At 46.7% G+C, this 15,071-nt stretch overlaps 1 protein-coding gene across 12 annotated transcripts in view; it reads left to right on the top strand.

The window, feature by feature from the left end:
- The window catches only part of LOC120948153 (uncharacterized), a 162,949-nt gene that overhangs the window by 72,160 nt on the left and 75,718 nt on the right, over nucleotides 1–15,071 (top strand). The gene's annotated exons all lie outside the window — the stretch shown is intronic.

The raw sequence follows: 15,071 nt of genomic DNA, 5'->3' as shown, positions 1-15,071 counted from the left end.
GAACACCACCGGGGCCCACAACACTGAAGGGGGGCTGCCCAAGACACAAATCAAACGCGTGAAATGCTCTGCTCCTACCGAACGGTTTTGTTGTCCCTGGCTTGGGAGGAAGGGAACACGAGCCTGGGAAGAGGTCTGCCGTCTGTGCGTTAATACCATCGGATGGCCTCATTCGTTTGAGTAATCGATCGTATTTAGTTTCCAATTTCATTCAAATACCATCCAACAATCGCGCTCGAACGGGATGGTTTTTGCTCGTTCGCTTCAAGCCACCACTTACCCGAAAATCGTTTTTTTGTCCCTTCGCCCCCACAATCGTTCCTTGCAATGACACTCCTTGTGCTGCTCCTTTTCGCTAGTCTCTGTGCGTTTTATCTCTCACTCTCTCTCTCTCTCTCTGTCTCCTTCTGTAGCGCTTTTGGTCGATCAAACGAAAAACATCGTAAATCGTAGGTCGCTGCGCCCAGTCGCGGCTTCTGCACTTTACGCCTGTCCTCATCAATTTTCCGCCTTTTCGTCTGCTTTTGCTCGGCACCGAACCCCCGTGCAAGTGGGAAGTGGGGAAAATGGGGAGAATGGTAAAGACTTATGCTCGTCCTGCGCTGGGGTTTTATTGCAGCGAAGGGAAGCGCGGAACATCATCCGCGCACGTTCGGTTGCGTTTTGGAAAATTAATGCCACTGCCGTTTGCAGGCGCCAACAAGGGGGTACGCCTAAAGTGGAATCAGCCGAGTTGGCCATGAATGGGAAACGAGTGGGCCACCTCCCCGCCCCCCCGGTGAGATAGGCGGGCCGGCATTGATGGGTGTAAACGGATGGGCGTTTTCTTACGAACTGAAAAAAGGGGAACCATGCAGTGCTGGGGTGGGTAAAGGAACACGGACGGGAAAATGTGTGTCACCAGTCACCTAAGCCTTTAAGCGGTGGCATTCGGTGGAACTTGTTAGCGTTTGTTGGTGTGGCGCGTGCTGCTTGCCTTTTTACTTGCTCACTTGCTTACCAGGGGGGGGGGGGGAGGGGTGCTATCCGGCGTTATTGATTGTGTGTTGTCAAAGTGAGTCTTTATACTTGAAATGCTGTTGATGTGGTTCCGTGCGTTTGGGACAATCATTCAAGGGCTGGAAGCTCTTCGGGCAAAACGAACCTGTCCACGAGGAGCTTTGGCACTGCCTTGTTGGTAAGTGGATTTTCCCATCATAGAAGCAAACGACACGCACACCTTCCTTGTGCCAACAAAATCCAAGACGCGTACACCCCCAAAAAAAGATGGTTAGATGCAGGCAAAGGAGAGGGAAAAACGGAAACAGCAACAACCAGCAACAGCTCGCCCGAAATCTACCACCTGTGAACAAGCGCCGTCGGTGAGCTACACAAACACACACACAAACAATCAGCCTTCCCGTGAGTAAAGGATGAGCAGATGAGTTGCTGGAGGGGATTTTCCTTTATTGTTACCGTTCACGGACTGGCTCTCACTCTTTTTCTCTCATTCGGCGCTCCTGCCCTGCGACTTCCAATCTAGTGAGCTCTGCGCTGCGTTCCCTATTACTTGCTCTCGCTCTCCCGCTCTCGCAGTGGAGCACCGTAGGGGAAAACCCTACTTTCGCTCCGTTCCAATTTTCACATCGCGTGAGCATTTTTCGAAATGTAAAATTCGGGATTTTAACTTGTTGGACTCTCCAAGGCGTAACACACACACGACCGGCTGTTATATGAGAGATTGTGAGCTCTCTCACTCTCTCGCAATCCACCACCACCTTCGCAACAGAAGCAGAAGCTCGGATTGCTGAAGCCAGCTTGGGGAAGAAAGTACCACCCGACAAACAGTACACGCCAAACAGTGCGAAGCAGTAGCATCCAAAAAAGCACGAAAACATTATACGCACGTACACACCCACCCACACACTCACGCACAATGAGAAAGAGAGAGAGAGAGAGAGAGTGTGTGTGTGGCAGGAAGCTGAGCCATTGTCGGAAGCTCGTGGCGGTGGCTTCTTTAGTGCCCGAGCCAAACACGATCGGGTCAGTTATCTCTGAGACGTCCGCCGATACGCAGCGCCAACCGCCAACTATTGGCAGCACCCGCTGTCGCTGCGAATGCCAAAAAAGCTCTGTGTCCATGTGCTTGTGTGTCGATTCGAGGTTGGTGAAAAGCTTACTGCTGGTGGAAAGGTGTGTGTGTGAGTGTGTTGGTGTGTGCCCTTAGGAGTGAACGAATAATTAGGCGAAATTTTGCATACCCGTATGGAGTCACGCGTGTTTGGGGGGGGGGGGGGGGGGAGTATAATTAGGCAACACGTTCGATGAGCCAGCAAAACATTTTACATAAGAGTGAATCCGGGGGTGCAATTGAGCGTGCCTTCTGTCCTGTGCTGGGTCGCCTTCAAACGGGTCTGTTTGCGTAAGCATAAGCGGGTGGCACACATAGAAACACCCTCGTAGGTGATGCGATGATTCGTACGCTCATCGATAAACAGCTGGCAAGAAAGTTGTCCCCTTCCTTCGTTCCATTCGCCGTCTTTCGCGCGATTCGTTCGTTGCGAACTGTGAAACGAAAAATGTTTTCCAACAATGGTTCTTTACCCTCGCGTTTGCCGCTTCGTACCGCTGGTGGCAAGGGATACGTAGCACCAATGTAAACAAGTCTCGGGCTGGCTCATTTCATTTCCAAACCTGAACCGCCCCGGAGCAGTACACCCCCGGTGCAGGAAGGGTTGCAGCAGCGAAACGAAGGCACACATACACCCACACACCCAAACGACTGTAAGTCGTTGGCCGGATTTTTTTTTACTGCTCGTCTTCCGTGTTGTGCGTGGAGAGAGTTTAGAAAGGAATGGAAAAGTTTTGCTGTCAGCGTATAAAGTTCCTGCCCGGGCAGACCATCGCCTCAGCGTCAGCACTTAGTGCAAGTGGTGTACTTGGTGTATTTACTCACTCTGTGCTGTGTAAATAGATCAAGATACACACAAACACACGTACACACATACACACCCACATTTCGTTGGACGACAAATAGCGAAAAAATAGCAAGTGTACCAGCAAGTGTGTGTTTTGAGCAACGTTTGTTTCTTCTCGTGCTGCTTGTGTGCCTGTGTACAAACAAAAGCTTGACGTTCCGTTGCTGTAGATGCTGTCCATTTGCGAGCAGCACTCCATCGCACGCGGGCCCAACTCGAGGCAGGGATCTTTGACACTGATTTATGGCTTTTTGCAACAGCGGTGACAGTAGCAACAGCAGCAGGAGTTGCATTTGTTTCGCTTCCATCACTTTTAATGTGCATTTGATTGCAGTTAATCTTCTTTTATTTCAACTTATTTATGCTATCCACTTGCCATTTGCTTAATAGTCATCTCATTCTCAAACCGGACCATTCGTTATGGTTTCTTTTGCACTGCCTATCCCGCGACTGGGGTGACACAGTGAACAGTGCAACCCTGCTGCTAATCACACAAACGAGTGTGTTAACGTTTTTCTTTTCCTTTGCTTGCCTCTAACTTTTGTCCGCGTCGGTGGCATGTAGCGTGTCTGTTGCAAAGTGAGTGCGTGCGCTTGTATGTGTGTGTGTGCCAAAGTGTGGTAAACAAAGCAAGCCAACCAGCTGTGAATGAGTGAAGCTAATTGATACTTAACGAGGCGATCACGAACGAGTCACGTGAATGAGGTGCCAGTGGCAGGAAGACTGCTGCTGAAAACCCGGGTGGAGGAACACAGCTTCCGAAGACGAGTGTGTAAGTGTGTGTGTATGAGGTGGTATATCCGTTGACTCTTGCGCTTAGTTTACGATCCCCGTTTGCGACACCGTTGCCAGCTCGGGCCGATGAAAGGCGAACCGTCGATTGGCTGCGCTTGCACGGCAGGAAATCAGGTATTTTCATTACGCCTTAGAGTGGAGAAGAGGAATGAGTTTATTTCTGTGCGTTGCCTTTTATGCAATATTGTTGAACAATTTCATTGAACATGTGATGGAAACGCGACTGACTGAAGAATATGCTGCTTTGATGTTGAGCAGCTCTATCAACTCTCTATCAACCCAAACACATTGGGGCTGTTTTAAAAATAATCTAAATTATAATAATCTATAGCAAGGGGGCTAACGCATCTTTAGAACCAAGAATGATGATTTATTTCATCAACTGCAGCCAATATGATCACTAAAGCACTAAACTTATTCCTTTGCGTATTAAACTTATTCTCAGCCTTGTGAACGCTTTTCACATGAAAGCTCATTTATTATTTTTCATATCACTACCGTCCGTAACTCAGTGAACTCATTACAAAAAATGGCTTATTTTATTAAACAGCTCTCAGTTATTATTTCTTCGTTCTATTTTTTCCACCCCAATTCATTCATCTCACAATCCACCACGAACCCGGGCCCCGGCGGAGGTAACATGCGTTTGCCAAATTTGCAACTAAATTCACGGTAGCACGCGTGTCAGTACGTGAGTGTAAGTGCATTATTTTGTTTTCCCGCTCTTACCCACCCACCCATCACCCCATTCATATCTCAACCGGAGACGACAAAGAAGAAAACTCTCCCGAACAAAACAAAAAAGCCCCTCACGTACCAGCGAAGCGTGAAAATGGTTGCCATGGTGCGATGAGATGAATCTGAACGTTCAATCGAAATGTTCGTCGGTTTGCTGAGGTGACTAAAGAGGGGAGAGATTTGTTTTTTTTTTTTTGTTCTATTTTTCCCTCCTTCTTTGTGCAGTTTGTTCCATCCGTCGTGCAGTTGGCAAAAAATAATAAATGAAATAGATTCACACAATCACAATGGCGGTGAAAATTGGTTCGCGCTCTTGCCTGCCTGCTCCCTTCTGAGTGCTGCGCTAAGGACAGGGTATGATGAAGGAAAATTGGAAAGAAATGGCCTTATAATGATGGTATTGCGGAATTGCCTAGGGGGGATGCGGCTTCATCCGATCCAAGTATGAGCGGCTGGACCGAGGGGAAAGTTGGGAGGAAAATAATCAAAACGCAGAAAACAAAACCATCACGCCAATGATTTGTCGTGCCCCTGTTTGGGATGTGGATGTGCTTCGCGCGCTGTGGCTTCCATAAATTAGGCTTTTCGAACTTTGTTCTTGTTTGCCTGCTTTTTTAAAGCGCTCAATGTGCCCTCAGCTGAAGATGCTTTAAATTGATGAAGATGCTGTAAATGCAATATTTATTTCTTCTTTTACATAACATAGGAGACTCGCAATACAATAACACTTGAAAGTACCTTCAAAATCTTACACGCTGGAAATAGCAGCAAAAATCAGCACAATTATGCAGTAAACGCAGGCATTGCATGGTTTTCCAGGAGTTTTCAAAATTGTGGGACAGTTTATTAGCTCTTACTTGCGTGAAACGAACCTAATGTAATGGGAATTGGACTCTATAGCATTCTTGTTGGGTAAATCCTATAAGAATTTACAATGAGCTTGTCCAAAAAGGGTGACATAGAGTCCAATTTCCATCATATGAAAATCACTTCCTATAACAAAGAGTCAAGTAGGTGTCCCACAACTATGAGAACCCCAGGAAACCCCTGTATAAGAGCCCGTCGCTAAAAAAAACTGCCTTGCACGAAATAACTCGTCCGTCGCCCAGCCCAGCTTAAGCTAATGGGCCTGTTGACGTGCCGCAATGGCAAAGCACACGGGATGTGTCTTCAATCATTAGCGAAGCATTCCCAACCCACTAGATGTCACACATCTGCCAGCATGTTTACGTCACAAAGTGCGGCCCGCAAAAGCCCAAGCTTTCGGGGGAGGGGGCAAAAACGGCCCACCGAATGTGAGAGAATGCAAGAATGGAATTGTCATGCCACGCGCAGTATCGAGACGCGATCGACTGGCTTGAAATCTCATCCATCATCATCATCATCGTCGTCGTGCCTTCTGTGTAGTGTGTCATTATGCTCGTCACCTTACCCACACGATATAGAGATTGCGTGAACTGAAGGAACGTTTTCGCGAGCTTGCCCACAAACACTCACCCGAGAATGGCAAGCGAGCCTGGGAAAATCCCACTACACTGCAATCCTCCCATAATCACCCATCGTATTCGTGCACTGCCTGACCAGGCAGGGAACACGCGGCACAGGCACAAGGGACAAGGCACGGCACGGCCTCATCGCAGTTCAATTGAGGTCAGAAAGATAACACGCGGCTTTAGCGGCTATCGGCTATGGCTAATGGTGTCGGTAGCAGGAGAACAACCTCAAGCACCAAGCCAAGCACGGAGAGCCTGTGGCGGGCGAACATCGAACGAAGACATCGCTGCCGCTTGTCAATTCGGGCTTGTTTGAATAATGGGCCGCATTATAACGAGCTCCAAGAAGCTTCCCATCGCCCTCCTTCTCCCCCTTTCACCGGACACCCGGGCACGGGGAAACAATCTCGAGAAGCATCCCTCCAAGCAGCCTTTGGATGTATCGAATGGATGATCCCGCTGCTCACGTGCTATCGGAGCAAAACACGACCCAACACATTTCCCGATTGCCGCCACTCCAGCCATCCACGGCCACCGGGCCGAACGGGCTAATGTTAAGCTGATAATGATGTGTTGTGTAGTAGGCGATGGATGGATGGAGGATGCGAACAAATGCGGCTGCTTGGGTCTGTGCTAATGTGGCTGTTTGTATGTTTTCCTTCGTTGCCTTATCGTATTATCCCTTCCGGCGGCCGGTACGCTTACTCCGTCCCGCGCGAAACGAGGAAGGCTATCGAATGTTTGCAGAATCGTTGAGTAAGTAGAGATAGAGAAATAGTAAGTCATTGAAATAAAAATTTATTTAATTATGTTCCATGTGCGTGTGAGGGATATTGATGAGTTATCCTTGGGTCGGGTTGGAAAACTGGCTTCTAGAGAACTTTCGACAACTGTCATTAGTACCATTCCTTCATTCAACTGAGGCTGCCACAGTCAATCAGCTTTGATTGTTTGCAAAAATAACGTACTATCTGGTCATATGAGCTGTTTCTCTAAGTAGTAAATCTGTTTCTACATTTAGCTAATGTTTTGTACTGGGCTGCTCCGGCCCAACGCCAAACCTCGCTTGATCGCTCGATCACGGGTGTGAATGGGAGTGTTTTTCCGTGTCATCGTTGATTTCTTGCCACTGCAAGGCCGGTGCCATTTGGAATGTCCATTTATCTTCCGGCTGGCGTACCAGATAGAAAAGCCAACACAAAAAAAGGCCAACAAATATAGGCTAATGGAGTGTTGGTGGAAAGCGTAAAACACCTTCACACACATACACACACACACACACAAACATCGCCTGCTAATGGGTGCAAAAAAGGGGGGGAGGGGGGGGGATAGTTATAAATCTCTAAACGTTTCCGGATTAAGCCTATCGGGCAATTGATTGGAAATAGAGCAAAAGCTATGGATTTGCTAATTGTTTCCGCTTCACGCGTTTCACCGAAATGGAGGGCCTGTTTTGTTTGTTGTGTGCGGGTGTTTATGTTCGTTCGATTAAGCTCAGCGTATCAATCTTTTCCGTTTCGGGGAAAACGGGCAATATATTTGGCTCGAGCTTTGATTTACCTTTGCGCCTTAGAAAGAATGGTTTATTTGTGGGAAAGGAGTAATTTTGGTAGTATTTTGTTTCCTGATTTGTAGAGCAAATTGAGTTAAACTGTAAGCATGTGTAATAGCGTATCTGAACGTACTGATTATAATAGAAACTCGCTCCTATTTTTTTTCATTCACAAACTCCATCACATGGGCAGCAATTGCGTTCCAAAGATTATCGCCCAACTATAAGCGGTGTAAATTGTTTGGCAAAAAATAAATCACCCAACAAAACCCAAACCCACCATTTCCACAACTCCCGTGCTCTACCCATGCCTCAATTTTGTTCATTCAATATTCCTACCGAAAACGGAAGGCTAACGGCTGCTGCGTGTCCCTCCCTGTACTCCCCATTTTGATGGTCGATAATATTTTTAGCCAAAAATGGGCGACTGAAAACGATAAAACGATGAAGCGCAATAGATTTAACGGCTCGTCGCTTGGTTTGCTTCGCCCCCTTGCGCTTCGGTTCTGCATGCGCCCATCCCATCCGTCAGCCTCCGCAAGGGCTCGGAACGAAACAGGAGACCCGAACCTACGATGCGAAGGGTTATATTGTTTGTTCCCGAGCCGCCAACCTTTCGAAAGTACCAAGCGGGTGTGGCCGCAAACGGTGAAAGTGGAAGTTTTATAATACCCGTGAAATTGGAAATTGTTCAATGAATTCGAAGAAAGATTAAAATGTGAGCCTCGCCTCGATACTTTCGCGTGCGCGCGCTGCGCTTCATCGTTCGGCCTGATTGGCATCCATCACGGGGAGGACGAGTGTGGACGGGGCGGAGACGGATGGCAGGGGTTTCATCCAGCGTGCCAAACTGGAGGAGCATTTTTCTTCCCTTTCTTCGCTCTCGTGCTGTCTCTCTCGCTCCTGCATGGCTCACACTTTCATTCTAAGAATCAAATTTTACCCAACCCAACAGGCATATTTTCCCATTTCCCTCCTCACACCGGGCACGAAGGCAAGGCACGCTCGCAAGGATAAAGGATATTACTTTCGCTAATACCTCGGCCAAGTCGGTGAATGTTTGACGAAAGTATCCCTTTTCTAGGTCATGCTTCACACGTACCGACGGGAACGCGCGCCCAACCTCAGGGTTCTTGCCATGCTCGGGTAGACGGGCGTCGCGCCCGATCCAACAGGCGTGGTTGATCGATTTTTAAAAATCGAATCTTACACCACCGCTGGATGGGAAAGTAAAGTTCTTTCGATTGGTTCGTGAGCTGAATTGCTTATTCGGTACAGTGGGAGAAGCGGTGGAGTGAGAGTGAGAGAGAAAAAAGGAAGAAATTGCTGAACATAATACGGGCGAGAGAAAAATTCTTAACAGGCTCATACAAACACGCGTACACACATGCAACGGTCGGAGCCTGCTCGACTTAAATTGTAGCGCGTATTTGCTTTATTGTTGATTGTTTCTTTTTGTTTACCGATGCCTCTTTGCCAGTTTCAAGCGAGTTTGAATAAAGCTGTCCTTTCCATCTTATATCGAACATAAATAAGAACTTTCAAATTTTTATGATACTCACAATTTATGAAAATTGTAGGCAATTCTTTAAATTTATTTACTCATATTCAATTTTTTGCATAATCTTTCGGTTTTAAATACCATTCAAAGCAACAAAATGTTAAAGAAAAAAATGTTTTAAAATATTTTTTTCATTCAAAACACTTTTTCCAGCAAATTTTCATTGAAAAAATCCATACATTTTTTTAACAACTCACAATTCTATCAAACAACTCACTACCTGCTCCTTCCGGGAAAACCCTGCAGTGAAAAAAAATGGTTCTCTTGCCGAGTCGACCAACAGAACGTCCAACGGTTGAACGGTAGCATAATGCAACGAAAAAAAACAGAAACCCATTTCCTGCCCCAGCGTGAAGCGGAAGTGGCGGTCGATGATTCGATCAGGGGTAGCATAGACAAAAGGGACGGGCAAAACGAACGAAAGTGAAAGGCGTCCAATGAGTGGCACAAGAAAGAAGAATAAAAAAACAAACACACACACACACACATATACACACAGCCAAAGAAATCGCGATTGAAAACGTGTCCAAAAGTAGGCCCGGCTGTCGTGCCGAGGCTTGCAGTAGGTGTGGGTATGTGTGAGCGATTGTTTACGATTTCTTATCCAGATTCTATCGTGCTCCGTACGAGGATGTGTTCGAGGGTTCGATATTTTTATCCCGCCTACCTCTCCGTACCTTCTTAGCGACACATGTTTACTGCCACTGTCACGTACATCATCGGAATCAGTGGTTTAAAGGAAAAAAAACGTAAGGGACTCCATGCACACACACACACACTAGATCCGGTCGTCTTTGTAAGGTGGTGGGTCTACCGGATCCAGTCCTTCGACAGGTCTTTATGTCTGTAGGTTTACGCTTTTATCGATCATTGCCACGTGCCGGCGTGCGGTTTGTAACCATTTACTCGCCTTTTTTTTACTGTTACCATCATGCCTTCTGGGGGTGGGTGTGTGTTGTTGGAGGAAAAAAACTGATTTACAGTTATGCAAGCAAATCGATTTGACAGAGATCGCAAGCTACGTCAGTAAAAACTGCGAGTGAGTCATACGGGGAGACATAGAAACCTGCGAGATACATTACATCATCCATCTGGGACACGTCTGAGACACAATGTATTCCAGTTTTCGTTTCAAACCCTCCCACCCTATTTAACTAAACGTCTAGTGTGGTTGATTGCACATTGCTTGTGACATTGTTTCAATCTGTTCCGCTGTTGGCTCCATACGGCAGCTCGCTGTTTTGCCGTTAAATAGTTGTGTAAAACCACACCGAAATGGCTACGGAAAATGGAGAGAAAAAAAAGTCACTGTGCCAGCTGTACGGACAGCATTTCCGAGCACTGGTTCCGTTTCAATCTTGTCGCACGGCTTTCAAACAAGCTACCAGGCACAACTTTACGACTGCAACTGCTGTTGGCGGCCGAACAGCGAGCAACAAACGACCAAATAAATAATTTCTTTCCCAAAACCTCACACTTTGCTCGGCTGCGCGGTTTCACTTCGTTTCTGTCTGTCTGTCTGTGTGCTGGTGGTGGTGCCGAGACAGATCGAACCAACGTGTCGTCGTAAACAAAAACCTAACAAAACATGCAGATATTACTTTAGCACAGCACAGTGGCATAGCAAATACCAACACGTCATGCTTTGTTATCTGTCAAACAAACTCTTATAACTCCCTCAAGAGGGGGCGATACGCGAAGGAATGGCAAACTTTCCCCTCATCTTCTGTTCATAAACTATAGCGAACCACCATGCACCATTTCTCAACCCGTGCGCAAATTGACCGCGTTTAGGGGTCTCGTGAGACAGCGCTTCGATCGGTTCATTTGCCATTTGTTTTCCAATTTTTCATGCGCCCCCCTAGTGGGCCGCAGTCGAAAGTTTTCGCTCTCTCAATCAATAAAATCAAAACAACACCAGGATCGCAAGCTAGCGGAGTGGGGCCGGTGAGGGAGGCGGTGAAATCGAAACAACACATCCACCCACCCACCCAAACGTATCCCATTTTGCAGCAGTCCAGACAGGACTCCATATGCTTGCTACACCCTGAAGATGAGATCATAAATCAAATTTCGCTCGAGGCATACGCGGTGCGCGATTTTCCAACCGCTTCCGTTGCTGCTCAGTTCAGTCAAGCAGGAATTGAATAAAAATCCGACAAACAAGCCACTTTTCCTCCCAAACAGAATGTGTGTATGTGTGTGTTTGTGTGTGAGTTGGAGGTTCACAGGGGGTACTGAGATGGTTTCCTTAGTTTCGCCAAACGGAGAGTAACGAGCATCCTTCCCGCACCAACGAACCTTCGTACGTAATTGGCTTGTAGACGGTAAAGGGTCTGCTTAAATGCGCAACGACGTGTTCGTACGTGCATATATGTGTGCGTGTGTGTTAGAAAGTATGTGTAAATATGTTCTTTGTTAAACACACATAAACATAAATACAATGCCTTCGTCACGCCACATGTCTTTCCATAAAATATGTGAGGCAACATATAACGGGAGCTGGAAAAGGAGAAGCAGAAACACTCACACACACACACACACACACACACACACACACACACACACACACAGAAAGCTAAATACAACCAAAGCAACTGGCGTAAGAGAAGATTAGGTCCTCCTCCCACCCCCATTGAGGGAGCATTTTATTTTCCTCTTTTTTTTGCTGTTATTGTTGTGCTGTAAGAACGGAAAAGACATGAGAAGTTGTGATTTAATAACTGCTCTTCCCTGCCCGTCCAAGCTGCTTGACCTAGCGCATGACTTTACATTTCTTCGGCGCCAGAATGGGATTCGTTTCGGAAAACGCTCTCCTTCCCCCACGGCCAACTAGCAATGAGGATACACAACCCCCGTACACCCCTTTCCACAAGCGACCCGCGGATCTATTTGTTCCGCGTTCGGTATTGATGTAGCTAGAAAGCCAGTTTCCTCTCCTCCGGGCCATGTGGCCCATGTGTGTGTGTGTGTGTGTGGGTTGGTAGAAAGGTTGCATCATGTTTGGGGCGCGTGTGTGATAGTTGATAAATAAATATATTATCCTACACATGGGTGAATACTGCCCCGTCATCGTTGCGTGAATTGATTTATCGCGATAGAGTGGGATGGGGCTGGGCTTGTAGAGGAGGTAAGGAGTAGGAATGACATGGCAAAGAAGCACAAGGTTTCGAAAGAGAGCAGAACGTCGTTTGGGCTTTGATAGTGCTTGTTCAATAGTGATCGAATCGAATGTTGATACGCGGTACCATTGTTGGCTAATCGTGGTTGGTTGGTGGGTTTATTTTGGTAAAGTGTTTACAGCAGGATAATTGTATTGAAAAGATAGAAAAAGATAGAGAAAAGATAATTTCTGCATGCCGTGATGGCTTAATGTATGTTCAAAAGAGTAAGACAATCGTTTAACCTCATTTTTGTGTAGGAATATTCTATCTTGCGTTGTGAAACAAGACCTTTTTTGTAGGGGAGACCAACTTTTCCCCTTCAAACATTGTATAAAAGATAAATTGGTAAAAGATTTATACAATAAATATAGTTAATTCAATTTGGTAAAACACATTTAAGTTGCAGTATCAAAATGCTACCCAAAAGCGTTTATAGTTGAACACCTTCCCTCATACCAATGTTAGATCATTAAAACTATTTAGTATTATGTATGAAAACAACGTTGAATTGAACGCAACTGCTCTGCCCGACTATTTTAATTATTAACACGCTTTGAAAAGGGGAGGAGGGAGAGGGGGAGGGGAGAAAATCTAAAGCAAAACTGCTCTGAAATAACAATGGCTCAAAGCACAACTAAAAACCCACCAAACGCCCGTTTGATGCTGCATTTCAATTATGATTTCGTAATCATTACTCCCCGAAGCGAAACCAAATCCGATGCGATGATAATTACATACCCCCTTCTGTACACACTCACACACCTGGCACTCATATCCACCCATCTGTGTGCTGCGTGTTGGGAGTTAAAATCCCAATAACTACTTCACCAAACCAAACCCACCCTCCCCCGGAGACGACTCACACTCATCCCTCCTGACAATTTGGGAACGGTTTAAATACCAACCAACTGGTGCATGGGAAACTTTACCCATCGTGGTGCCATACGTTTCCGCCCGGAGTAAGCGTGCTTCATGTTTGATGAAGTAATGTGATTATTGTATACTTGCCCCAGCACCAACCGACCCTTCGGAGTGGCTCCGAAGCTATCATCCCCCACTGACACGCAACATGCTACCACCATACGCTACGCCTCCCGTTGTGTGTTTGTAATTCAGTGTAATGATACGTATTTACCTCAACCTAGCCTGTAAAAACGTTTTGTTACGGCTACTCCCAATCCCCCCACAAACGATCCCATCCCGGTACGGTACGGGGGGGTAAAACTGTTGGGGTCATACATCAAAAATTTTCTCCCAAACCTTCCAACTCGCACGATTCCGCCCGATCCGAATGGCTTCAACCATCGTCGTCTGCAAGGCGCTGATGTAATTGGTCATGTTTCCAATTCCCTTGACAAATGGGGCCATGTTTACAGTGCGAACGTAGTGCGAGAGGGAGGTGGGGGGGAGGGGAAAGGGCACAACCTCCCTCGGTGTAATATATGTTATGCTCTAGCTTTCCCAAAAGTTATCCCAGCTGGGATACGTTGCACAGTTTTAGGTTGCGGCGGTTGACAACTTCCAATTTCAGCTCGTGGCACACAGTCAGTCAGTCAGTCTCCCGCTGACCAGCGCCCCTCCGCCCTCGGTGCGGGAAGGCTAACGGAAAGGGAGTTCGATATCGGCTCGGAACCTGATTAAATATTGATTCGGAAATTGGTCACCATATCATACGCTGCCCGGGTGGAAAACGATACGCTTCTGCGATATGTGGTATACGTGGCTGGTGAGTAGGAGGGCCAGCAGGAGTGGACAGTCTGATGAAGGTGTGCGACACAGTTGAAGGTGGACGAGCAACAAAAACGAGGACGAGCGCAAGCGATCCATCCACTGGAAAGAGAGAGAGAGAGAGAGAGAGAGAGTGAGAGAGAGAGAGCGCGAGAGAGAGAGAATGAAAGGGATAAAAAAGCCACGAGAAATGGAATGGAAACTAGCTTATCAACGATGAAACCGGTGACGAGGTTATGAATTTCAATTTCCAAACTTTGTCCTCGTCCACGAAGCCAGCGGTCCGTCGGCAAACGGTGGAAAGGCTCGCTCCATCCTGTGTGTCCGTGTGCTGTTTTGATGATGTTTGAGGTACAAAAAAGCAGCTTCCACCAGTAGCTTCCACCCTTGAAGCCCGTGCGTGACCGGAGCCCGGTTCGTTTGTCACGCTATAGTTTTTGAAACACTAGCGCATGGCACCCGGTTTTTTTTTTTGTACCATGTGTTGGTTCTGTGTGTGTGTTGTATCTATTCCTATTCCGGATTCCAGCGTCCGTTACAAAACTGCTTCGTTGATGGAGTCTCGGTGACCCTTCCGAGAGAAAGGGACAGAGAGAGAGAGAGAGAATGGTTGACCTGTGGGTTGTGTACTATCCCGCTTCACTGTGCCTATGCTCCATCATCATCATCATCATCATCGATTGATGGGGGGATATCGGGGCTCGGTATTAGATTCGGCACTAAACAAGCCGGAAACAACAACAAAAAATGATAAAACGCCTGTGGCTTTGTTGCGTTGGTCTGATGGTTGAAAGATAGGGTAATTTGTTTCGATACAGCTGGCATGTTTTTTTTTTCATTTTGGCTGATCGTTTTCATCGAGTACGCGATGTACGAGCCAATCAAGTTGCATCGTTTCACCCTGGAAATGATAGCCAATGAAATTAATTTGCAATATTTTCTTTCAATGGATCTAGAAGCTATTAAAGCATATTACAAAGTGCCTTATTTCTAGAACTTGTTTTTTAAAGTTTGCCTTATTAGTTTATTTTCTTCTTCTTCTTCTTTTGGCACAACAACCGCTGCCGATCAAGGCCTGCCTGT

Source organism: Anopheles coluzzii, chromosome 2 (assembly GCF_943734685.1).
Source record: "Anopheles coluzzii chromosome 2, AcolN3, whole genome shotgun sequence".
NCBI classification, from domain to species: Eukaryota; Metazoa; Arthropoda; class Insecta; order Diptera; family Culicidae; genus Anopheles; species Anopheles coluzzii.
This window is presented reverse-complemented; position numbering and strand designations above follow the sequence as displayed.